The sequence below is a fragment of the Lissotriton vulgaris genome, chromosome 8, assembly GCF_964263255.1.
Source record: "Lissotriton vulgaris chromosome 8, aLisVul1.2, whole genome shotgun sequence".
In the NCBI taxonomy this organism is placed as follows: domain Eukaryota; kingdom Metazoa; phylum Chordata; class Amphibia; order Caudata; family Salamandridae; genus Lissotriton; species Lissotriton vulgaris.
The window spans coordinates 155902021-155923205 of record NC_141696.1 but is presented as its reverse complement, the minus strand read 5'-3'; the positions used below and the strand labels follow the sequence as shown (position 1 = coordinate 155923205).

Sequence of the window (21185 nt, the reverse complement as noted above, 5' to 3'; positions counted from 1 at the left end):
CCACCCATCCCAAACCGACCACAAACGTACCATCTATGCAACGTTGGTATGCAGAAATTCACGCCTCAGCCAGTGAGGGTAAGTCCCAGGCCAGGGGCTAGAGAGCAAAAGACTGCATGTGCTCAGACGTTCCCTGCTAGGGACAGTTGATCTGAAACAAGGTCTGCTCTCTTGTATCCAGCAAGGATCTAGAAATCCTGCATGAATCTGCAAGGCACAATGACAGCATACATTTGCATAATATGCCCCACCTTCTGCCTTCCTACTTCCTGTGCAGTAGTTGTTTGTGTAGAGAGAGAGGTCGCAGGCAAGGTAATTTTGTGAGTAGGATACAGGACCCTAAATAGCTGGTGAGAGGTATGAGGTATTCTAAAAGCATAAAAATTGTACACCTGTGAAATGAAATGCTTTCACATGTGATCTTCTGTGTTTATTGTCCTGTGCATAAAGTTGCACCTTGTGTTTGAAGGTTTAAATTATTTCAGGCTTGCATGGAGGCAGAAATTTCTGAGTGACTTTTATACATTTCTTAAGACTCTGCACTGTCAGGATGGCCAAGTGTTCTAAGGCGCTGTGTTTAGGCCGCAGTCTCCTCTGGAGGCGTGGGTTCGAATCCCACTTCTGACATGACTTTTGGAGATGTAATCTCCTTTTTCAGTTTAACATCTGATGGAAGTTGCATCTGTTGGTCTTCACCTAGGATGTGATTCCGTCCTCATCTAGTCAAGAGAGCTGGGGTTTCTCATATATTTCGGTTGTATAAAGTCTTGCTGACAAAGTGCAGTCCTTACTATATGAGCATAGGACCCAAGTAAGAGCTCATCTGGAAGAGTCATGCTCTTGTATGCCCTGGCCAGACAGGCCATGCAAATATGGAAGAATGCCTAGCATCTGGTAGACAGTTGGACTCCAGCACACTTACGGCAATTTCCTCAGGGCTGTGATCAGGGGCTGCTTAGATTTGCGTATTCCACCCTATGTTGTGACATTGAAATTCCTTGTTGAATTTGCTTTAGCTAGCCAAGAGGTGGCTGTTGACTCAATTTCAAAGCAGCTTTGGGCCTTTCAAGTGGCTGGTTAATAGCACTTTCTCTTTGTACGCCTTAAAGGTCTGAAGAGTTCTTCATAGGTACTGCTCTCTATGGATTGTTCAAAGATCTGTTGGAAGTACTTATAATAGGATAAATAAATTGAGGGCATGCCTTTTCGGTACCCCACTTGCATGGCTGTCTGGCCTGTGGAAGGTTCCACAAATGCAAGTCAGGATGGCCGAGTGGTCTAAGGCGCTGCGTTCAGGTCACAGTCTCTTTTGGAGGCGTGGGTTCAAATCCCACTTCTGACAATTGTGTGTTTACTCTACTTTTTTCTTGAGAGAGAAAAAATCTGATCATTTCCCTCACATGGGCTTATATGGTTGTCTACTTGGAAAAGTGCAGTGAGTTTTTTTCTTGCTCTAGCCACTCATGACCTAAGATGTGTGCTTTTTTTGGTTCACAATATCTTTCCCTCTCTGTAGATGATCAAGCAAATGTGGTCAGGATGGCCGAGTGGTCTAAGGCGCTGCGTTAAGGCCGCAGTCTCTCCTGGAGGCGTGGGTTCGAATCCCACTTCTGACAAAACTTTAAGTCCATTTTGTCTCTGAGTTCTTTTAGAATCTCAGCTAAAAATTGGCAGTGCATATAATATCTGAATAAGTAACAAACTTCAGTTTCAACTGCAAATTAATTTGCCCAATTCTGTCTTCAAGCTCGTATAATATTCTTCTAGCACTCGCGGTGTTTTATGTGTTTTTTGGGGGGTGCTTAAAAAGTCCCTTTTTTTAATGAAATGGGTTACATTCAGTCTTGTGATATTTTTGGTTTCCAATAAGTAGATTGTTAATTTTATGTAACCTCATTTTCTAATGCTCCATTCAAGAGATGTTTCCACTATGAAATGCAGAGCAAGGGGAAAGAGCACAAGTGATAGAGCGAGTGAGTGAGAAGGGGTGTTGAGGAAGGAGAGAATGAAACAAAGACAGAGTGAGTGAACGGCAGGTAGGCCTAGAAGAGGAGACTAGAAGTGAAGGCGACATACTTTTCCATGCTTTTGACCTCCCACCCATCCCAAACCAACCACAAACGTACCATCTATGCAACCTTGGTATGCAGAAATTCACGCCTCAGCCAGTGAGGGTAAGTCCCAGGCCAGGGGCTAGAGAGCAAAAGACTGCATGTGCTCAGACGTTCCCTGCTAGGGACAGTTGATCTGAAACAAGGTCTGCTCTCTTGTATCCAGCAAGGATCTAGAAATCCTGCATGAATCTGCAAGGCACAATGACAGCATACATTTGCATAATATGCCCCACCTTCTGCCTTCCTACTTCCTGTGCAGTAGTTGTTTGTGTAGAGAGAGAGGTCGCAGGCAAGGTAATTTTGTGAGTAGGATACAGGACCCTAAATAGCTGGTGAGAGGTATGAGGTATTTTAAAAGCATAAAAATTGTACACCTGTGAAATGAAATGCTTTCACATGTGATCTTCTGTGTTTATTGTCCTGTGCATAAAGTTGCACCTTGTGTTTGAAGGTTTAAATTATTTCAGGCTTGCATGGAGGCAGAAATTTCTGAGTGACTTTTATACATTTCTTAAGACTCTGCACTGTCAGGATGGCCGAGTGGTCTAAGGCGCTGTGTTTAGGCCGCAGTCTCCTCTGGAGGCGTGGGTTCGAATCCCACTTCTGACATGACTTTTGGAGATGTAATCTCCTTTTTCAGGTTAACATCTGATGGAAGTTGCATCTGTTGGTCTTCACCTGGGATGTGATTCCGTCCTCATCTAGTCAAGAGAGCTGGGGTTTCTCATATATTTCGGTTGTATAAAGTCTTGCTGACAAAGTGCAGTCCTTACTATATGAGCATAGGACCCATGTAAGAGCTCATCTGGAAGAGTCATGCTCTTGTATGCCCTGGCCAGACAGGCCATGCAAATATGGAAGAATGCCTAGCATCTGGTAGACAGTTGGACTCCAGCACACTTACGGCAATTTCCTCAGGGCTGTGATCAGGGGCTGCTTAGATTTGCGTATTCCACCCTATGTTGTGACATTGAAATTCCTTGTTGAATTTGCTTTAGCTAGCCAAGAGGTGGCTGTTGACTCAATTTCAAAGCAGCTTTGGGCCTTTCAAGTGGCTGGTTAATAGCACTTTCTCTTTGTACGCCTTAAAGGTCTAAAGAGTTCTTCATAGGTACTGCTCTCTATGAATTGTTCAAAGATCTGTTGGAAGTACTTATAATAGGATAAATAAATTGAGGGCATGCCTTTTCGGTACCCCACTTGCATGGCTGTCTGGCCTGTGGAAGGTTCCACAAATGCAAGTCAGGATGGCCGAGTGGTCTAAGGCGCTGCGTTCAGGTCGCAGTCTCTTCTGGAGGTGTGGGTTCAAATCCCACTTCTGACAATTGTGTGATTACTCTACTTTTTTCTTGGGAGAGAAAAAATCTGATCATTTCCCTCACATGGGCTTATATGGTTGTCTACTTGGAAAAGTGCAGCGAGTTTTTTTCTTGCTCTAGCCACTCATGACCTAAGATGTGTGCTTTTTTTGGTTCACAATATCTTTCCCTCTCTGGAGATGATCAAGCAAATGTGGTCAGGATGGCCGAGTGGTCTAAGGCGCTGCGTTAAGGCCGCAGTCTCTCCTGGAGGCGTGGGTTCGAATCCCACTTCTGACAAAACTTTAAGTCCATTTTGTCTCTGAGTTCTTTTAGAATCTCAGCTAAAAATTGGCAGTTCATACATTATCTGAATAAGTAACAAACTTCAGTTTCAACTGCAAATTAATTTGCCCAATTCTGTCTTCAAGCTCATATAATTTTCTTCTAGCACTCGTGGTGTTTTATGTGTTTTTTGGGGGGTGCTTAAAAAGTCCCTTTTATTAATGAAATGGGTTACATTCAGTCTTGTGATATTTTTGGTTTCCAATAAGTAGATTGTTAATTTTATGTAACCTCATTTTCTAATGCTCCATTCAAGAGATGTTTCCACTATGAAATGCAGAGCAAGGGGAAAGAGCACAAGTGATAGAGCGAGTGAGTGAGAAGGGGTGTTGAGGAAGGAGAGAATGAAACAAAGACAGAGTGAGTGAACGGCAGGTAGGCCTAGAAGAGGAGACTAGAAGTGAAGGCGACATACTTTTCCCTGCTTTTGACCTCCCACCCATCCCAAACCGACCACAAACGTACCATCTATGCAACGTTGGTATGCAGAAATTCACGCCTCAGCCAGTGAGGGTAAGTCCCAGGCCAGGGGCTAGAGAGCAAAAGACTGCATGTGCTCAGACGTTCCCTGCTAGGGACAGTTGATCTGAAACAAGGTCTGCTCTCGTGTATCCAGCAAGGATCTAGAAATCCTGCATGAATCTGCAAGGCACAATGACAGCATACATTTGCATAATATGCCCCACCTTCTGCCTTCCTACTTCCTGTGCAGTAGTTGTTTGTGTAGAGAGAGAGGTCGCAGGCAAGGTAATTTTGTGAGTAGGATACAGGACCCTAAATAGCTGGTGAGAGGTATGAGGTATTCTAAAAGCATAAAAATTGTACACCTGTGAAATGAAATGCTTTCACATGTGATCTTCTGTGTTTATTGTCCTGTGCATAAAGTTGCACCTTGTGTTTGAAGGTTTAAATTATTTCAGGCTTGCATGGAGGCAGAAATTTCTGAGTGACTTTTATACATTTCTTAAGACTCTGCACTGTCAGGATGGCCGAGTGGTCTAAGGCGCTGTGTTTAGGCCGCAGTCTCCTCTGGAGGCGTGGGTTCGAATCCCACTTCTGACATGACTTTTGGAGATGTAATCTCCTTTTTCAGGTTAACATCTGATGGAAGTTGCATCTGTTGGTCTTCACCTGGGATGTGATTCCGTCCTCATCTAGTCAAGAGAGCTGGGGTTTCTCATATATTTCGGTTGTATAAAGTCTTGCTGACAAAGTGCAGTCCTTACTATATGAGCATAGGACCCATGTAAGAGCTCATCTGGAAGAGTCATGCTCTTGTATGCCCTGGCCAGACAGGCCATGCAAATATGGAAGAATGCCTAGCATCTGGTAGACAGTTGGACTCCAGCACACTTACGGCAATTTCCTCAGGGCTGTGATCAGGGGCTGCTTAGATTTGCGTATTCCACCCTATGTTGTGACATTGAAATTCCTTGTTGAATTTGCTTTAGCTAGCCAAGAGGTGGCTGTTGACTCAATTTCAAAGCAGCTTTGGGCCTTTCAAGTGGCTGGTTAATAGCACTTTCTCTTTGTACGCCTTAAAGGTCTAAAGAGTTCTTCATAGGTACTGCTCTCTATGGATTGTTCAAAGATCTGTTGGAAGTACTTATAATAGGATAAATAAATTGAGGGCATGCCTTTTTGGTACCCCACTTGCATGGCTGTCTGGCCTGTGGAATGATCCACAAATGCAAGTCAGGATGGCCGAGTGGTCTAAGGCGCTGCGTTCAGGTCGCAGTCTCTTCTGGAGGCGTGGGTTCAAATCCCACTTCTGACAATTGTGTGTTTACTCTACTTTTTTCTTGGGAGAGAAAAAATCAGATCATTTCCCTCACATGGGCTTATATGGTTGTCTACTTGGAAAAGTGCAGTGAGTTTTTTTCTTGCTCTAGCCACTCATGACCTAAGTTGTGTGCTTTTTTTGGTTCACAATATCTTTCCCTCTCTGTAGATGATCAAGCAAATGTGGTCAGGATGGCCGAGTGGTCTAAGGCGCTGCGTTAAGACCGCAGTCTCTCCTGGAGGCGTGGGTTCGAATCCCACTTCTGACAAAACTTTAAGTCCATTTTGTCTCTGAGTTCTTTTAGAATCTCAGCTAAAAATTGGCAGTGCATATAATAACTGAATAAGTAACAAACTTCAGTTTCAACTGCAAATTAATTTGCCCAATTCTGTCTTCAAGCTCGTATAATATTCTTCTAGCACTCGTGGTGTTTTATGTGTTTTTTGGGGGGTGCTTAAAAAGTCCCTTTTATTAATGAAATGGGTTACATTCAGTCTTGTGATATTTTTGGTTTCCAATAAGTAGATTGTTAATTTTATGTAACCTCATTTTCTAATGCTCCATTCAAGAGATGTTTCCACTATGAAATGCAGAGCAAGGGGAAAGAGCACAAGTGATAGAGCGAGTGAGTGAGAAGGGGTGTTGAGGAAGGAGAGAATGAAACAAAGACAGAGTGAGTGAACGGCAGGTAGGCCTAGAAGAGGAGACTAGAAGTGAAGGCGACATACTTTTCCCTGCTTTTGACCTCCCACCCATCCCAAACCGACCACAAACGTACCATCTATGCAACGTTGGCATGCAGAAATTCACGCCTCAGCCAGTGAAGGTAAGTCCCAGGCCAGGGGCTAGAGAGCAAAAGACTGCATGTGCTCAGACGTTCCCTGCTAGGGACAGTTGATCTGAAACAAGGTCTGCTCTCTTGTATCCAGCAAGGATCTAGAAATCCTGCATGAATCTGCAAGGCACAATGACAGCATACATTTGCATAATATGCCCCACCTTCTGCCTTCCTACTTCCTGTGCAGTAGTTGTTTGTGTAGAGAGAGAGGTCGCAGGCAAGGTAATTTTGTGAGTAGGATACAGGACCCTAAATAGCTGGTGAGAGGTATGAGGTATTCTAAAAGCATAAAAATTGTACACCTGTGAAATGAAATGCTTTCACATGTGATCTTCTGTGTTTATTGTCCTGTGCATAAAGTTGCACCTTGTGTTTGAAGGTTTAAATTATTTCAGGCTTGCATGGAGGCAGAAATTTCTGAGTGACTTTTATACATTTCTTAAGACTCTGCACTGTCAGGATGGCCGAGTGGTCTAAGGCGCTGTGTTTAGGCCGCAGTCTCCTCTGGAGGCGTGGGTTCGAATCCCACTTCTGACATGACTTTTGGAGATGTAATCTCCTTTTTCAGGTTAACATCTGATGGAAGTTGCATCTGTTGGTCTTCACCTGGGATGTAATTCCGTCCTCATCTAGTCAAGAGAGCTGGGGTTTCTCATATATTTCGGTTGTATAAAGTCTTGCTGACAAAGTGCAGTCCTTACTATATGAGCATAGGACCCATGTAAGAGCTCATCTGGAAGAGTCATGCTCTTGTATGCCCTGGCCAGACAGGCCATGCAAATATGGAAGAATGCCTAGCATCTGGTAGAAAGTTGGACTCCAGCACACTTACGGCAATTTCCTCAGGGCTGTGATCAGGGGCTGCTTGGATTTGCGTATTCCACCCTATGTTGTGACATTGAAATTCCTTGTTGAATTTGCTTTAGCTAGCCAAGAGGTGGCTGTTGACTCAATTTCAAAGCAGCTTTGGGCCTTTCAAGTGGCTGGTTAATAGCACTTTCTCTTTGTACGCCTTAAAGGTCTAAAGAGTTCTTCATAGGTACTGCTCTCTATGGATTGTTCAAAGATCTGTTGGAAGTACTTATAATAGGATAAATAAATTGAGGGCATGCCTTTTCGGTACCCCACTTGCATGGCTGTCTGGCCTGTGGAAGGTTCCACAAATGCAAGTCAGGATGGCCGAGTGGGCTAAGGCGCTGCGTTCAGGTCGCAGTCTCTTCTGGAGGCGTGGGTTCAAATCCCACTTCTGACAATTGTGTGTTTACTCTACTTTTTTCTTGGGAGAGAAAAAATCAGATCATTTCCCTCACATGGGCTTATATGGTTGTCTACTTGGAAAAGTGCAGTGAGTTTTTTTCTTGCTCTAGCCACTCATGACCTAAGTTGTGTGCTTTTTTTGGTTCACAATATCTTTCCCTCTCTGTAGATGATCAAGCAAATGTGGTCAGGATGGCCGAGTGGTCTAAGGCGCTGCGTTAAGGCCGCAGTTTCTCCTGGAGGCGTGGGTTCGAATCCCACTTCTGACAAAACTTTAAGTCCATTTTGTCTCTGAGTTCTTTTAGAATCTCAGCTAAAAATTGGCAGTGCATATAATAACTGAATAAGTAACAAACTTCAGTTTCAACTGCAAATTAATTTGCCCAATTCTGTCTTCAAGCTCGTATAATATTCTTCTAGCACTCGTGGTGTTTTATGTGTTTTTTGGGGGGTGCTTAAAAAGTCCCTTTTATTAATGAAATGGGTTACATTCAGTCTTGTGATATTTTTGGTTTCCAATAAGTAGATTGTTAATTTTATGTAACCTCATTTTCTAATGCTCCATTCAAGAGATGTTTCCACTATGAAATGCAGAGCAAGGGGAAAGAGCACAAGTGATAGAGCGAGTGAGTGAGAAGGGGTGTTGAGGAAGGAGAGAATGAAACAAAGACAGAGTGAGTGAACAGCAGGTAGGCCTAGAAGAGGAGACTAGAAGTGAAGGCGACATACTTTTCCCTGCTTTTGACCTCCCACCGATCCCAAACTGACCACAAACGTACCATCTATGCAACGTTGGTATGCAGAAATTCACGCCTCAGCCAGTGAGGGTAAGTCCCAGGCCAGGGGCTAGAGAGCAAAAGACTGCATGTGCTCAGACGTTCCCTGCTAGGGACAGTTGATCTGAAACAAGGTCTGCTCTCTTGTATCCAGCAAGGATCTAGAAATCCTGCATGAATCTGCAAGGCACAATGACAGCATACATTTGCATAATATGCCCCACCTTCTGCCTTCCTACTTCCTGTGCAGTAGTTGTTTGTGTAGAGAGAGAGGTCGCAGGCAAGGTAATTTTGTGAGTAGGATACAGGACCCTAAATAGCTGGTGAGAGGTATGAGGTATTTTAAAAGCATAAAAATTGTACACCTGTGAAATGAAATGCTTTCACATGTGATCTTCTGTGTTTATTGTCCTGTCCATAAAGTTGCACCTTGTGTTTGAAGGTTTAAATTATTTCAGGCTTGCATGGAGGCAGAAATTTCTGAGTGACTTTTATACATTTCTTAAGACTCTGCACTGTCAGGATGGCCGAGTGGTCTAAGGCGCTGTGTTTAGGCCGCAGTCTCCTCTGGAGGCGTGGGTTCGAATCCCACTTCTGACATGACTTTTGGAGATGTAATCTCCTTTTTCAGGTTAACATCTGATGGAAGTTGCATCTGTTGGTCTTCACCTGGGATGTGATTCCGTCCTCATCTAGTCAAGAGAGCTGGGGTTTCTCATATATTTCGGTTGTATAAAGTCTTGCTGACAAAGTGCAGTCCTTACTATATGAGCATAGGACCCATGTAAGAGCTCATCTGGAAGAGTCATGCTCTTGTATGCCCTGGCCAGACAGGCCATGCAAATATGGAAGAATGCCTAGCATCTGGTAGACAGTTGGACTCCAGCACACTTACGGCAATTTCCTCAGGGCTGTGATCAGGGGCTGCTTAGATTTGCGTATTCCACCCTATGTTGTGACATTGAAATTCCTTGTTGAATTTGCTTTAGCTAGCCAAGAGGTGGCTGTTGACTCAATTTCAAAGCAGCTTTGGGCCTTTCAAGTGGCTGGTTAATAGCACTTTCTCTTTGTACGCCTTAAAGGTCTAAAGAGTTCTTCATAGGTACTGCTCTCTATGGATTGTTCAAAGATCTGTTGGAAGTACTTATAATAGGATAAATAAATTGAGGGCATGCCTTTTCGGTACCCCACTTGCATGGCTTTCTGGCCTGTGGAAGGTTCCACAAATGCAAGTCAGGATGGCCGAGTGGTCTAAGGCGCTGTGTTCAGATCGCAGTCTCTTCTGGAGGCGTGGGTTCAAATCCCACTTCTGACAATTGTGTGTTTACTCTACTTTTTTCTTGAGAGAGAAAAAATCTGATCATTTCCCTCACATGGGCTTATATGGTTGTCTACTTGGAAAAGTGCAGTGAGTTTTTTTCTTGCTCTAGCCACTCATGACCTAAGATGTGTGCTTTTTTTGGTTCACAATATCTTTCCCTCTCTGTAGATGATCAAGCAAATGTGGTCAGGATGGCCGAGTGGTCTAAGGCGCTGCGTTAAGGCCGCAGTCTCTCCTGGAGGCGTGGGTTCGAATCCCACTTCTGACAAAACTTTAAGTCCATTTTGTCTCTGAGTTCTTTTAGAATCTCAGCTAAAAATTGGCAGTGCATATAATATCTGAATAAGTAACAAACTTCAGTTTCAACTGCAAATTAATTTGCCCAATTCTGTCTTCAAGCTCGTATAATATTCTTCTAGCACTCGTGGTGTTTTATGTGTTTTTTGGGGGGTGCTTAAAAAGTCCCTTTTTTTAATGAAATGGGTTACATTCAGTCTTGTGATATTTTTGGTTTCCAATAAGTAGATTGTTAATTTTATGTAACCTCATTTTCTAATGCTCCATTCAAGAGATGTTTCCACTATGAAATGCAGAGCAAGGGGAAAGAGCACAAGTGATAGAGCGAGTGAGTGAGAAGGGGTGTTGAGGAAGGAGAGAATGAAACAAAGACAGAGTGAGTGAACGGCAGGTAGGCCTAGAAGAGGAGACTAGAAGTGAAGGCGACATACTTTTCCATGCTTTTGACCTCCCACCCATCCCAAACCAACCACAAACGTACCATCTATGCAACGTTGGTATGCAGAAATTCACGCCTCAGCCAGTGAGGGTAAGTCCCAGGCCAGGGGCTAGAGAGCAAAAGACTGCATGTGCTCAGACGTTCCCTGCTAGGGACAGTTGATCTGAAAAAAGGTCTGCTCTCTTGTATCCAGCAAGGATCTAGAAATCCTGCATGAATCTGCAAGGCACAATGACAGCATACATTTGCATAACATGCCCCACCTTCTGCCTTCCTACTTCCTGTGCAGTAGTTGTTTGTGTAGAGAGAGAGGTCGCAGGCAAGGTAATTTTGTGAGTAGGATACAGGACCCTAAATAGCTGGTGAGAGGTATGAGGTATTTTAAAAGCATAAAAATTGTACACCTGTGAAATGAAATGCTTTCACATGTGATCTTCTGTGTTTATTGTCCTGTGCATAAAGTTGCACCTTGTGTTTGAAGGTTTAAATTATTTCAGGCTTGCATGGAGGCAGAAATTTCTGAGTGACTTTTATACATTTCTTAAGACTCTGCACTGTCAGGATGGCCGAGTGGTCTAAGGCGCTGTGTTTAGGCCGCAGTCTCCTCTGGAGGCGTGGGTTCGAATCCCACTTCTGACATGACTTTTGGAGATGTAATCTCCTTTTTCAGGTTAACATCTGATGGAAGTTGCATCTGTTGGTCTTCACCTGGGATGTGATTCCGTCCTCATCTAGTCAAGAGAGCTGGGGTTTCTCATATATTTCGGTTGTATAAAGTCTTGCTGACAAAGTGCAGTCCTTACTATATGAGCATAGGACCCATGTAAGAGCTCATCTGGAAGAGTCATGCTCTTGTATGCCCTGGCCAGACAGGCCATGCAAATATGGAAGAATGCCTAGCATCTGGTAGATAGTTGGACTCCAGCACACTTACGGCAATTTCCTCAGGGCTGTGATCAGGGGCTGCTTAGATTTGCGTATTCCACCCTATGTTGTGACATTGAAATTCCTTGTTGAATCTGCTTTAGCTAGCCAAGAGGTGGCTGTTGACTCAATTTCAAAGCAGCTTTGGGCCTTTCAAGTGGCTGGTTAATAGCACTTTCTCTTTGTACGCCTTAAAGGTCTAAAGAGTTCTTCATAGGTACTGCTCTCTATGAATTGTTCAAAGATCTGTTGGAAGTACTTATAATAGGATAAATAAATTGAGGGCATGCCTTTTCGGTACCCCACTTGCATGGCTGTCTGGCCTGTGGAAGGTTCCACAAATGCAAGTCAGGATGGCCGAGTGGTCTAAGGCGCTGCGTTCAGGTCGCAGTCTCTTCTGGAGGCGTGGGTTCAAATCCCACTTCTGACAATTGTGTGTTTACTCTACTTTTTTCTTGGGAGAGAAAAAATCAGATCATTTCCCTCACATGGGCTTATATGGTTGTCTACTTGGAAAAGTGCAGTGAGTTTTTTTCTTGCTCTAGCCACTCATGACCTAAGTTGTGTGCTTTTTTTGGTTCACAATATCTTTCCCTCTCTGTAGATGATCAAGCAAATGTGGTCAGGATGGCCGAGTGGTCTAAGGCGCTGCGTTAAGGCCGCAGTCTCTCCTGGAGGCGTGGGTTCGAATTCCACTTCTGACAAAACTTTAAGTCCATTTTGTCTCTGAGTTCTTTTAGAATCTCAGCTAAAAATTGGCAGTGCATGTAATATCTGAATAAGTAACAAACTTCAGTTTCAACTGCAAATTAATTTGCCCAATTCTGTCTTCAAGCTCGTATAATATTCTTCTAGCACTCGTGGTGTTTTATGTGTTTTTTGGGGGGTGCTTAAAAAGTCCCTTTTATTAATGAAATGGGTTACATTCAGTCTTGTGATATTTTTGGTTTCCAATAAGTAGATTGTTAATTTTATGTAACCTCATTTTCTAATGCTCCATTCAAGAGATGTTTCCACTATGAAATGCAGAGCAAGGGGAAAGAGCACAAGTGATAGAGCGAGTGAGTGAGAAGGGGTGTTGAGGAAGGAGAGAATGAAACATAGACAGAGTGAGTGAACGGCAGGTAGGCCTAGAAGAGGAGACTAGAAGTGAAGGCGACATACTTTTCCATGCTTTTGACCTCCCACCCATCCCAAACCGACCACAAACGTACCATCTATGCAACGTTGGTATGCAGAAATTCACGCCTCAGCCAGTGAGGGTAAGTCCCAGGCCAGGGGCTAGAGAGCAAAAGACTGCATGTGCTCAGACGTTCCCTGCTAGGGACAGTTGATCTGAAACAAGGTCTGCTCTCTTGTATCCAGCAAGGATCTAGAAATCCTGCATGAATCTGCAAGGCACAATGACAGCATACATTTGCATAATATGCCCCACCTTCTGCCTTCCTACTTCCTGTGCAGTAGTTGTTTGTGTAGAGAGAGAGGTCGCTGGCAAGGTAATTTTGTGAGTAGGATACAGGACCCTAAATAGCTGGTGAGAGGTATGAGGTATTCTAAAAGCATAAAAATTGTACACCTGTGAAATGAAATGCTTTCACATGTGATCTTCTGTGTTTATTGTCCTGTGCATAAAGTTGCACCTTGTGTTTGAAGGTTTAAATTATTTCAGGCTTGCATGGAGGAAGAAATTTCTGAGTTACTTTTATACATTTCTTAAGACTCTGCACTGTCAGGATGGCCGAGTGGTCTAAGGCGCTGTGTTTAGGCCGCAGTCTCCTCTGGAGGTGTGGGTTCGAATCCCACTTCTGACATGACTTTTGGAGATGTAATCTCCTTTTTCAGGTTAACATCTGATGGAAGTTGCATCTGTTGGTCTTCACCTGGGATGTGATTCCGTCCTCATCTAGTCAAGAGCGCTGGGGTTTCTCATATATTTCGGTTGTATAAAGTCTTGCTGACAAAGTGCAGTCCTTACTATATGAGCATAGGACCCATGTAAGAGCTCATCTGGAAGAGTCATGCTCTTGTATGCCCTGGCCAGACAGGCCATGCAAATATGGAAGAATGCCTAGCATCTGGTAGACAGTTGGACTCCAGCACACTTACGGCAATTTCCTCAGGGCTGTGATCAGGGGCTGCTTAGATTTGAGTATTCCACCCTATGTTGTGACATTGAAATTCCTTGTTGAATTTGCTTTAGCTAGCCAAGAGGTGGCTGTTGACTCAATTTCAAAGCAGCTTTGGGCCTTTCAAGTGGCTGGTTAATAGCACTTTCTCTTTGTACGCCTTAAAGGTCTAAAGAGTTCTTCATAGGTACTGCTCTCTATGGATTGTTCAAAGATCTGTTGGAAGTACTTATAATAGGATAAATAAATTGAGGGCATGCCTTTTCGGTACCCCACTTGCATGGCTGTCTTGCCTGTGGAAGGTTCCACAAATGCAAGTCAGGATGGCCGAGTGGTCTAAGGCGCTGCGTTCAGGTCGCAGTCTCTTCTGGAGGCGTGGGTTCAAATCCCACTTCTGACAATTGTGTGTTTACTCTACTTTTTTCTTGAGAGAGAAAAAATCTGATCATTTCCCTCACATGGGCTTATATGGTTGTCTACTTGGAAAAGTGCAGCAAGTTTTTTTCTTGCTCTAGCCACTCATGACCTAAGATGTGTGCTTTTTTTGGTTCACAATATCTTTCCCTCTCTGTAGATGATCAAGCAAATGTGGTCAGGATGGCCGAGTGGTCTAAGGTGCTGCGTTAAGGCCGCAGTCTCTCCTGGAGGCGTGGGTTCGAATCCCACTTCTGACAAAACTTTAAGTCCATTTTGTCTCTGAGTTCTTTTAGAATCTCAGCTAAAAATTGGCAGTTCATATAATATCTGAATAAGTAACAAACTTCAGTTTCAACTGCAAATTAATTTGCCCAATTCTGTCTTCAAGCTCGTATAATATTCTTCTAGCACTCGTGGTGTTTTATGTGTTTTTTGGGGGGTGCTTAAAAAGTCCCTTTTATTAATGAAATGGGTTACATTCAGTCTTGTGATATTTTTGGTTTCCAATAAGTAGATTGTTAATTTTATGTAACCTCATTTTCTAATGCTCCATTCAAGAGATGTTTCCACTATGAAATGCAGAGCAAGGGGAAAGAGCACAAGTGATAGAGCGAGTGAGTGAGAAGGGGTGTTGAGGAAGGAGAGAATGAAACAAAGACAGAGTGAGTGAACGGCAGGTAGGCCTAGAAGAGGAGACTAGAAGTGAAGGCGACATACTTTTCCCTGCTTTTGACCTCCCACCCATCCCAAACCGACCACAAACGTACCATCTATGCAACGTTGGTATGCAGAAATTCACGCCTCAGCCAGTGAGGGTAAGTCCCAGGCCAGGGGCTAGAGAGCAAAAGACTGCATGTGCTCAGACGTTCCCTGCTAGGTACAGTTGATCTGAAACAAGGTCTGCTCTCTTGTATCCAGCAAGGATCTAGAAATCCTGCATGAATCTGCAAGGCACAATGACAGCATACATTTGCATAATATGCCCCACCTTCTGCCTTCCTACTTCCTGTGCAGTAGTTGTTTGTGTAGAGAGAGAGGTCGCAGGCAAGGTAATTTTGTGAGTAGGATACAGGACCCTAAATAGCTGGTGAGAGGTATGAGGTATTCTAAAAGCATAAAAATTGTACACCTGTGAAATGAAATGCTTTCACATGTGATCTTCTGTGTTTATTGTCCTGTGCATAAAGTTGCACCTTGTGTTTGAAGGTTTAAATTATTTCAGGCTTGCATGAAGGCAGACATTTCTGAGTGACTTTTATACATTTCTTAAGACTCTGCACTGTCAGGATGGCCGAGTGGTCTAAGGCTCTGTGTTTAGACCGCAGTCTCCTCTGGAGGTGTGGGTTCGAATCCCACTTCTGACATGACTTTTGGAGATGTAATCTCCTTTTTCAGGTTAACATCTGATGGAAGTTGCATCTGTTGGTCTTCACCTGGGATGTGATTCCGTCCTCATCTAGTCAAGAGAGCTGGGGTTTCTCATATATTTCGGTTGTATAAAGTCTTGCTGACAAAGTGCAGTCCTTACTATATGAGCATAGGACCCATGTAAGAGCTCATCTGGAAGAGTCATGCTCTTGTATGCCCTGGCCAGACAGGCCATGCAAATATGGAAGAATGCCTAGCATCTGGTAGACAGTTGGAATCCAGCACACTTACGGCAATTTCCTCAGGGCTGTGATCAGGGGCTGCTTAGATTTGCGTATTCCACCCTATGTTGTGACATTGAAATTCCTTGTTGAATTTGCTTTAGCTAGCCAAGAGGTGGCTGTTGACTCAATTTCAAAGCAGCTTTGGGCCTTTCAAGTGGCTGGTTAATAGCACTTTCTCTTTGTACGCCTTAAAGGTCTAAAGAGTTCTTCATAGGTACTGCTCTCTATGGATTGTTCAAAGATCTGTTGGAAGTACTTATAATAGGATAAGTAAATTGAGGGCATGCCTTTTCGGTACCCCACTTGCATGGCTGTCTGGCCTGTGGAAGGTTCCACAAATGCAGGTCAGGATGGCCGAGTGGTCTAAGGCGCTGCGTTCAGGTCGCAGTCTCTTCTGGAGGCGTGGGTTCAAATCCCACTTCTGACAATTGTGTGTTTACTCTACTTTTTTCTTGGGAGAGAAAAAATCAGATCATTTCCCTCACATGGGCTTATATGGTTGTCTACTTGGAAAAGTGCAGTGAGTTTTTTTCTTGCTCTAGCCACTCATGACCTAAGTTGTGTGCTTTTTTTGGTTCACAATATCTTTCCCTCTCTGTAGATGATCAAGCAAATGTGGTCAGGATGGCCGAGTGGTCTAAGGCGATGCGTTAAGGCCGCAGTCTCTCCTGGAGGCGTGGGTTCGAATCCCACTTCTGACAAAACTTTAAGTCCATTTTGTCTCTGAGTTCTTTTAGAATCTAAGCTAAAAATTGGCAGTGCATATAATATCAGTATAAGTAACAAACTTCAGTTTCAACTGCAAATTAATTTGCCCAATTCTGTCTTCAAGCTCGTATAATATTCTTCTAGCACTCGTGGTGTTTTATGTGTTTTTTGGGGGGTGCTTAAAAAGTCCCTTTTATTAATGAAATGGGTTACATTCAGTCTTGTGATATTTTTGGTTTCCAATAAGTAGATTGTTAATTTTATGTAACCTCATTTTCTAATGCTCCATTCAAGAGATGTTTCCACTATGAAATGCAGAGCAAGGGGAAAGAGCACAAGTGATAGAGCGAGTGAGTGAGAAGGGGTGTTGAGGAAGGAGAGAATGAAACAAAGACAGAGTGAGTGAACGGCAGGTAGGCCTAGAAGAGGAGACTAGAAGTGAAGGCGACATACTTTTCCCTGCTTTTGACCTCCCACCCATCCCAAACTGACCACAAACGTACCATCTATGCAACGTTGGTATGCAGAAATTCACGCCTCAGCCAGTGAGGGTAAGTCCCAGGCCAGGGGCTAGAGAGCAAAAGACTGCATGTGCTCAGACGTTCCCTGCTAGGGACAGTTGATCTGAAACAAGGTCTGCTCTCTTGTATCCAGCAAGGATCTAGAAATCCTGCATGAATCTGCAAGGCACAATGACAGCATACATTTGCATAATATGCCCCACCTTCTGCCTTCCTACTTCCTGTGCAGTAGTTGTTTGTGTAGAGAGAGAGGTCGCAGGCAAGGTAATTTTGTGAGTAGGATACAGGACCCTAAATAGCTGGTGAGAGGTATGAGGTATTCTAAAAGCATAAAAATTGTACACCTGTGAAATGAAATGCTTTCACATGTGATCTTCTGTGTTTATTGTCCTGTGCATAAAGTTGCACCTTGTGTTTGAAGGTTTAAATTATTTCAGGCTTGCATGGAGGCAGAAATTTCAGAGTGACTTTTATACATTTCTTAAGACTCTGCACTGTCAGGATGGCCAAGTGGTCTAAGGTGCTGTGTTTAGGCCGTAGTCTCCTCTGGAGGCGTGGGTTCGGATCCCACTTCTGACATGACTTTTGGAGATGTAATCTCCTTTTTCAGTTTAACATCTGATGGAAGTTGCATCTGTTGGTCTTCACCTAGGATGTGATTCCGTCCTCATCTAGTCAAGAGAGCTGGGGTTTCTCATATATTTCGGTTGTATAAAGTCTTGCTGACAAAGTGCAGTCCTTACTATATGAGCATAGGACCCATGTAAGAGCTCATCTGGAAGAGTCATGCTCTTGTATGCCCTGGCCAGACAGGCCATGCAAATATGGAAGAATGCCTAGCATCTGGTAGACAGTTGGACTCCAGCACACTTACGGCAATTTCCTCAGGGCTGTGATCAGGGGCTGCTTAGATTTGCGTATTCCACCCTATGTTGTGACATTGAAATTCCTTGTTGAATTTGCTTTAGCTAGCCAAGAGGTGGCTGTTGACTCAATTTTAAAGCAGCTTTGGGCCGTTCAAGTGGCTGGTTAATAGCACTTTCTCTTTGTACGCCTTAAAGGTCTAAAGAGTTCTTCATAGGTACTGCTCTCTATGGATTGTTCAAAGATCTGTTGGAAGTACTTATAATAGGATAAATAAATTGAGGGCATGCCTTTTCGGTACCCCACTTGCATGGCTGTCTGGCCTGTGGAAGGTTCCACAAATGCAAGTCAGGATGGCCGAGTGGTCTAAGGCGCTGCGTTCAGGTCGCAGTCTCTTCTGGAGGCGTGGGTTCAAATCCCACTTCTGACAATTGTGTGTTTACTCTACTTTTTTCTTGAGAGAGAAAAAATCTGATCATTTCCCTCACATGGGCTTATATGGTTGTCTACTTGGAAAAGTGCAGTGAGTTTTTTTCTTGCTCTAGCCACTCATGACCTAAGATGTGTGCTTTTTTTGGTTCACAATATCTTTCCCTCTCTGTAGATGATCAAGCAAATGTGGTCAGGATGGCCGAGTGGTCTAAGGCGCTGCGTTAAGGCCTCAGTCTCTCCTGGAGGCGTGGGTTCGAATCCCTCTTCTGACAAAACTTTAAGTCCATTTTGTCTCTGAGTTCTTTTAGAATCTCAGCTAAAAATTGGCAGTGCATATAATATCTGAATAAGTAACAAACTTCAGTTTCAACTGCAAATTAATTTGCCCAATTCTGTCTTCAAGCTCGTATAATATTCTTCTAGCACTCGTGGTGTTTTATGTGTTTTTTGGGGGGTGCTTAAAAAGTCCCTTTTTTTAATGAAATGGGTTACATTCAGTCTTGTGATATTTTTGGTTTCCAATAAGTAGATTGTTAATTTTATGTAACCTCATTTTCTAATGCTCCATTCAAGAGATGTTTCCACTATGAAATGCAGAGCAAGGGGAAAGAGCACAAGTGATAGAGCGAGTGAGTGAGAAGGGGTGTTGAGGAAGGAGAGAATGAAACAAAGACAGAGTGAGTGAACGGCAGGTAGGCCTAGAAGAGGAGACTAGAAGTGAAGGCAACATACTTTTCCATGCTTTTGACCTCCCACCCATCCCAAACCAACCACAAACGTACCATCTATGCAACGTTGGTATGCAGAAATTCACGCCTCAGCCAGTGAGGGTAAGTCCCAGGCCAGGGGCTAGAGAGCAAAAGACTGCATGTGCTCAGACGTTCCCTGCTAGGGACAGTTGATCTGAAACAAGGTCTGCTCTCTTGTATCCAGCAAGGATCTAGAAATCCTGCATGAATCTGCAAGGCACAATGACAGCATACATTTGCATAATATGCCCCACCTTCTGCCTTCCTACTTCCTGTGCAGTAGTTGTTTGTGTAGAGAGAGAGGTCGCAGGCAAGGTAATTTTGTGAGTAGGATACAGGACCCTAAATAGCTGGTGAGAGGTATGAGGTATTTTAAAAGCATAAAAATTGTACACCTGTGAAATGAAATGCTTTCACATGTGATCTTCTGTGTTTATTGTCCTGTGCATAAAGTTGCACCTTGTGTTTGAAGGTTTAAATTATTTCAGGCTTGCATGGAGGCAGAAATTTCTGAGTGACTTTTATACATTTCTTAAGACTCTGCACTGTCAGGATGGCCGAGTGGTCTAAGGCGCTGTGTTTAGGCCGCAGTCTCCTCTGGAGGCGTGGGTTCGAATCCCACTTCTGACATGACTTTTGGAGATGTAATCTCCTTTTTCAGGTTAACATCTGATGGAAGTTGCATCTGTTGGTCTTCACCTGGGATGTGATTCCGTCCTCATCTAGTCAAGAGAGCTGGGGTTTCTCATATATTTCGGTTGTATAAAGTCTTGCTGACAAAGTGCAGTCCTTACTATATGAGCATAGGACCCATGTAAGAGCTCATCTGGAAGAGTCATGCTCTTGTATGCCCTGGCCAGACAGGCCATGCAAATATGGAAGAATGCCTAGCATCTGGTAGACAGTTGGACTCCAGCACACTTACGGCAATTTCCTCAGGGCTGTGATCAGGGGCTGCTTAGATTTGCGTATTCCACCCTATGTTGTGACATTGAAATTCCTTGTTGAATTTGCTTTAGCTAGCCAAGAGGTGGCTGTTGACTCAATTTCAAAGCAGCTTTGGGCCTTTCAAGTGGCTTGTTAATAGCACTTTCTCTTTGTACGCCTTAAAGGTCTAAAGAGTTCTTCATAGGTACTGCTCTCTATGAATTGTTCAAAGATCTGTTGGAAGTACTTATAATAGGATAAATAAATTGAGGGCATGCCTTTTCGGTACCCCACTTGCATGGCTGTCTGGCCTGTGGAAGGTTCCACAAATGCAAGTCAGGATGGCCGAGTGGTCTAAGGTGCTGCGTTCAGGTCGCAGTCTCTTCTGGAGGCGTGGGTTCAAATCCCACTTCTGACAATTGTGTGTTTACTCTACTTTTTTCTTGGGAGAGAAAAAATCAGATCATTTCCCTCACATGGGCTTATATGGTTGTCTACTTGGAAAAGTGCAGTGAGTTTTTTTCTTGCTCTAGCCACTCATGACCTAAGTTGTGTGCTTTTTTTGGTTCACAATATCTTTTCCTCTCTGTAGATGATCAAGCAAATGTGGTCAGGATGGCCGAGTGGTCTAAGGCGCTGCGTTAAGGCCGCAGTCTCTCCTGGAGGCGTGGGTTTGAATCCCACTTCTGACAAAACTTTAAGTCCATTTTGTCTCTGAGTTCTTTTAGAATCTCAGCTAAAAATTGGCAGTGCATATAATATCTGAATAAGTAACAAACTTCAGTTTCAACTGCAAATTAATTTGCCCAATTCTGTCTTCAAGCTCGTATAATATTCTTCTAGCACTCGTGGTGTTTTATGTGTTTTTTGGGGGGTGCTTAAAAAGTCCCTTTTATTAATGAAATGGGTTACATTCAGTCTTGTGATATTTTTGGTTTCCAATAAGTAGATTGTTAATTTTATGTAACCTCATTTTCTAATGCTCCATTCAAGAGATGTTTCCACTATGAAATGCAGAGCAAGGGGAAAGAGCACAAGTGATAGAGCGAGTGAGTGAGAAGGGGTGTTGAGGAAGGAGAGAATGAAACATAGACAGAGTGAGTGAACGGCAGGTAGGCCTAGAAGAGGAGACTAGAAGTGAAGGCGACATACTTTTCCATGCTTTTGACCTCCCACCCATCCCAAACCGACCACAAACGTACCATCTATGCAACGTTGGTATGCAGAAATTCACGCCTCAGCCAGTGAGGGTAAGTCCCAGGCCAGGGGCTAGAGAGCAAAAGACTGCATGTGCTCAGACGTTCCCTGCTAGGGACAGTTGATCTGAAACAAGGTCTGCTCTCTTGTATCCAGCAAGGATCTAGAAATCCTGCATGAATCTGCAAGGCACAATGACA

The 21185-nt window shown here is 43.6% G+C and overlaps 27 non-coding genes across 27 annotated transcripts; all 27 read left to right on the top strand.

The window, feature by feature from the left end:
- Nucleotides 1–1259: 1259 nt before the first annotated feature.
- Nucleotides 1260–1342, top strand: TRNAL-CAG (transfer RNA leucine (anticodon CAG)). The gene has a single exon. It is a non-coding gene; the product is annotated as a tRNA-Leu (tRNA).
- Nucleotides 1343–1533: 191 nt separating this feature from the next.
- TRNAL-AAG (transfer RNA leucine (anticodon AAG)) lies at nt 1534–1616 on the top strand. Its single transcript has one exon. It is a non-coding gene; the product is annotated as a tRNA-Leu (tRNA).
- A 1024-nt stretch (nt 1617–2640) lies between these two features.
- On the top strand, nt 2641–2723 carry TRNAL-UAG (transfer RNA leucine (anticodon UAG)). Its single transcript has one exon. It is a non-coding gene; the product is annotated as a tRNA-Leu (tRNA).
- Nucleotides 2724–3355: 632 nt separating this feature from the next.
- Nucleotides 3356–3438, top strand: TRNAL-CAG (transfer RNA leucine (anticodon CAG)). Its single transcript has one exon. It is a non-coding gene; the product is annotated as a tRNA-Leu (tRNA).
- Nucleotides 3439–3629: 191 nt separating this feature from the next.
- On the top strand, nt 3630–3712 carry TRNAL-AAG (transfer RNA leucine (anticodon AAG)). Its single transcript has one exon. It is a non-coding gene; the product is annotated as a tRNA-Leu (tRNA).
- A 1024-nt stretch (nt 3713–4736) lies between these two features.
- Nucleotides 4737–4819, top strand: TRNAL-UAG (transfer RNA leucine (anticodon UAG)). Its single transcript has one exon. It is a non-coding gene; the product is annotated as a tRNA-Leu (tRNA).
- Nucleotides 4820–5451: 632 nt separating this feature from the next.
- Nucleotides 5452–5534, top strand: TRNAL-CAG (transfer RNA leucine (anticodon CAG)). Its single transcript has one exon. It is a non-coding gene; the product is annotated as a tRNA-Leu (tRNA).
- Nucleotides 5535–5725: 191 nt separating this feature from the next.
- TRNAL-AAG (transfer RNA leucine (anticodon AAG)) lies at nt 5726–5808 on the top strand. The gene has a single exon. It is a non-coding gene; the product is annotated as a tRNA-Leu (tRNA).
- Nucleotides 5809–6832: 1024 nt separating this feature from the next.
- TRNAL-UAG (transfer RNA leucine (anticodon UAG)) lies at nt 6833–6915 on the top strand. The gene has a single exon. It is a non-coding gene; the product is annotated as a tRNA-Leu (tRNA).
- Nucleotides 6916–7547: 632 nt separating this feature from the next.
- TRNAL-CAG (transfer RNA leucine (anticodon CAG)) lies at nt 7548–7630 on the top strand. Its single transcript has one exon. It is a non-coding gene; the product is annotated as a tRNA-Leu (tRNA).
- Nucleotides 7631–7821: 191 nt separating this feature from the next.
- On the top strand, nt 7822–7904 carry TRNAL-AAG (transfer RNA leucine (anticodon AAG)). The gene has a single exon. It is a non-coding gene; the product is annotated as a tRNA-Leu (tRNA).
- Nucleotides 7905–8928: 1024 nt separating this feature from the next.
- Nucleotides 8929–9011, top strand: TRNAL-UAG (transfer RNA leucine (anticodon UAG)). Its single transcript has one exon. It is a non-coding gene; the product is annotated as a tRNA-Leu (tRNA).
- Nucleotides 9012–9643: 632 nt separating this feature from the next.
- Nucleotides 9644–9726, top strand: TRNAL-CAG (transfer RNA leucine (anticodon CAG)). Its single transcript has one exon. It is a non-coding gene; the product is annotated as a tRNA-Leu (tRNA).
- A 191-nt stretch (nt 9727–9917) lies between these two features.
- Nucleotides 9918–10000, top strand: TRNAL-AAG (transfer RNA leucine (anticodon AAG)). The gene has a single exon. It is a non-coding gene; the product is annotated as a tRNA-Leu (tRNA).
- A 1024-nt stretch (nt 10001–11024) lies between these two features.
- TRNAL-UAG (transfer RNA leucine (anticodon UAG)) lies at nt 11025–11107 on the top strand. Its single transcript has one exon. It is a non-coding gene; the product is annotated as a tRNA-Leu (tRNA).
- A 632-nt stretch (nt 11108–11739) lies between these two features.
- Nucleotides 11740–11822, top strand: TRNAL-CAG (transfer RNA leucine (anticodon CAG)). The gene has a single exon. It is a non-coding gene; the product is annotated as a tRNA-Leu (tRNA).
- A 191-nt stretch (nt 11823–12013) lies between these two features.
- Nucleotides 12014–12096, top strand: TRNAL-AAG (transfer RNA leucine (anticodon AAG)). Its single transcript has one exon. It is a non-coding gene; the product is annotated as a tRNA-Leu (tRNA).
- A 1024-nt stretch (nt 12097–13120) lies between these two features.
- On the top strand, nt 13121–13203 carry TRNAL-UAG (transfer RNA leucine (anticodon UAG)). Its single transcript has one exon. It is a non-coding gene; the product is annotated as a tRNA-Leu (tRNA).
- A 632-nt stretch (nt 13204–13835) lies between these two features.
- On the top strand, nt 13836–13918 carry TRNAL-CAG (transfer RNA leucine (anticodon CAG)). Its single transcript has one exon. It is a non-coding gene; the product is annotated as a tRNA-Leu (tRNA).
- Nucleotides 13919–14109: 191 nt separating this feature from the next.
- Nucleotides 14110–14192, top strand: TRNAL-AAG (transfer RNA leucine (anticodon AAG)). Its single transcript has one exon. It is a non-coding gene; the product is annotated as a tRNA-Leu (tRNA).
- A 1024-nt stretch (nt 14193–15216) lies between these two features.
- Nucleotides 15217–15299, top strand: TRNAL-UAG (transfer RNA leucine (anticodon UAG)). Its single transcript has one exon. It is a non-coding gene; the product is annotated as a tRNA-Leu (tRNA).
- A 632-nt stretch (nt 15300–15931) lies between these two features.
- TRNAL-CAG (transfer RNA leucine (anticodon CAG)) lies at nt 15932–16014 on the top strand. Its single transcript has one exon. It is a non-coding gene; the product is annotated as a tRNA-Leu (tRNA).
- Nucleotides 16015–16205: 191 nt separating this feature from the next.
- Nucleotides 16206–16288, top strand: TRNAL-AAG (transfer RNA leucine (anticodon AAG)). Its single transcript has one exon. It is a non-coding gene; the product is annotated as a tRNA-Leu (tRNA).
- A 1739-nt stretch (nt 16289–18027) lies between these two features.
- On the top strand, nt 18028–18110 carry TRNAL-CAG (transfer RNA leucine (anticodon CAG)). The gene has a single exon. It is a non-coding gene; the product is annotated as a tRNA-Leu (tRNA).
- A 1298-nt stretch (nt 18111–19408) lies between these two features.
- TRNAL-UAG (transfer RNA leucine (anticodon UAG)) lies at nt 19409–19491 on the top strand. Its single transcript has one exon. It is a non-coding gene; the product is annotated as a tRNA-Leu (tRNA).
- Nucleotides 19492–20123: 632 nt separating this feature from the next.
- TRNAL-CAG (transfer RNA leucine (anticodon CAG)) lies at nt 20124–20206 on the top strand. Its single transcript has one exon. It is a non-coding gene; the product is annotated as a tRNA-Leu (tRNA).
- Nucleotides 20207–20397: 191 nt separating this feature from the next.
- On the top strand, nt 20398–20480 carry TRNAL-AAG (transfer RNA leucine (anticodon AAG)). The gene has a single exon. It is a non-coding gene; the product is annotated as a tRNA-Leu (tRNA).
- The last annotated feature ends 705 nt before the right edge of the window (nt 20481–21185 follow it).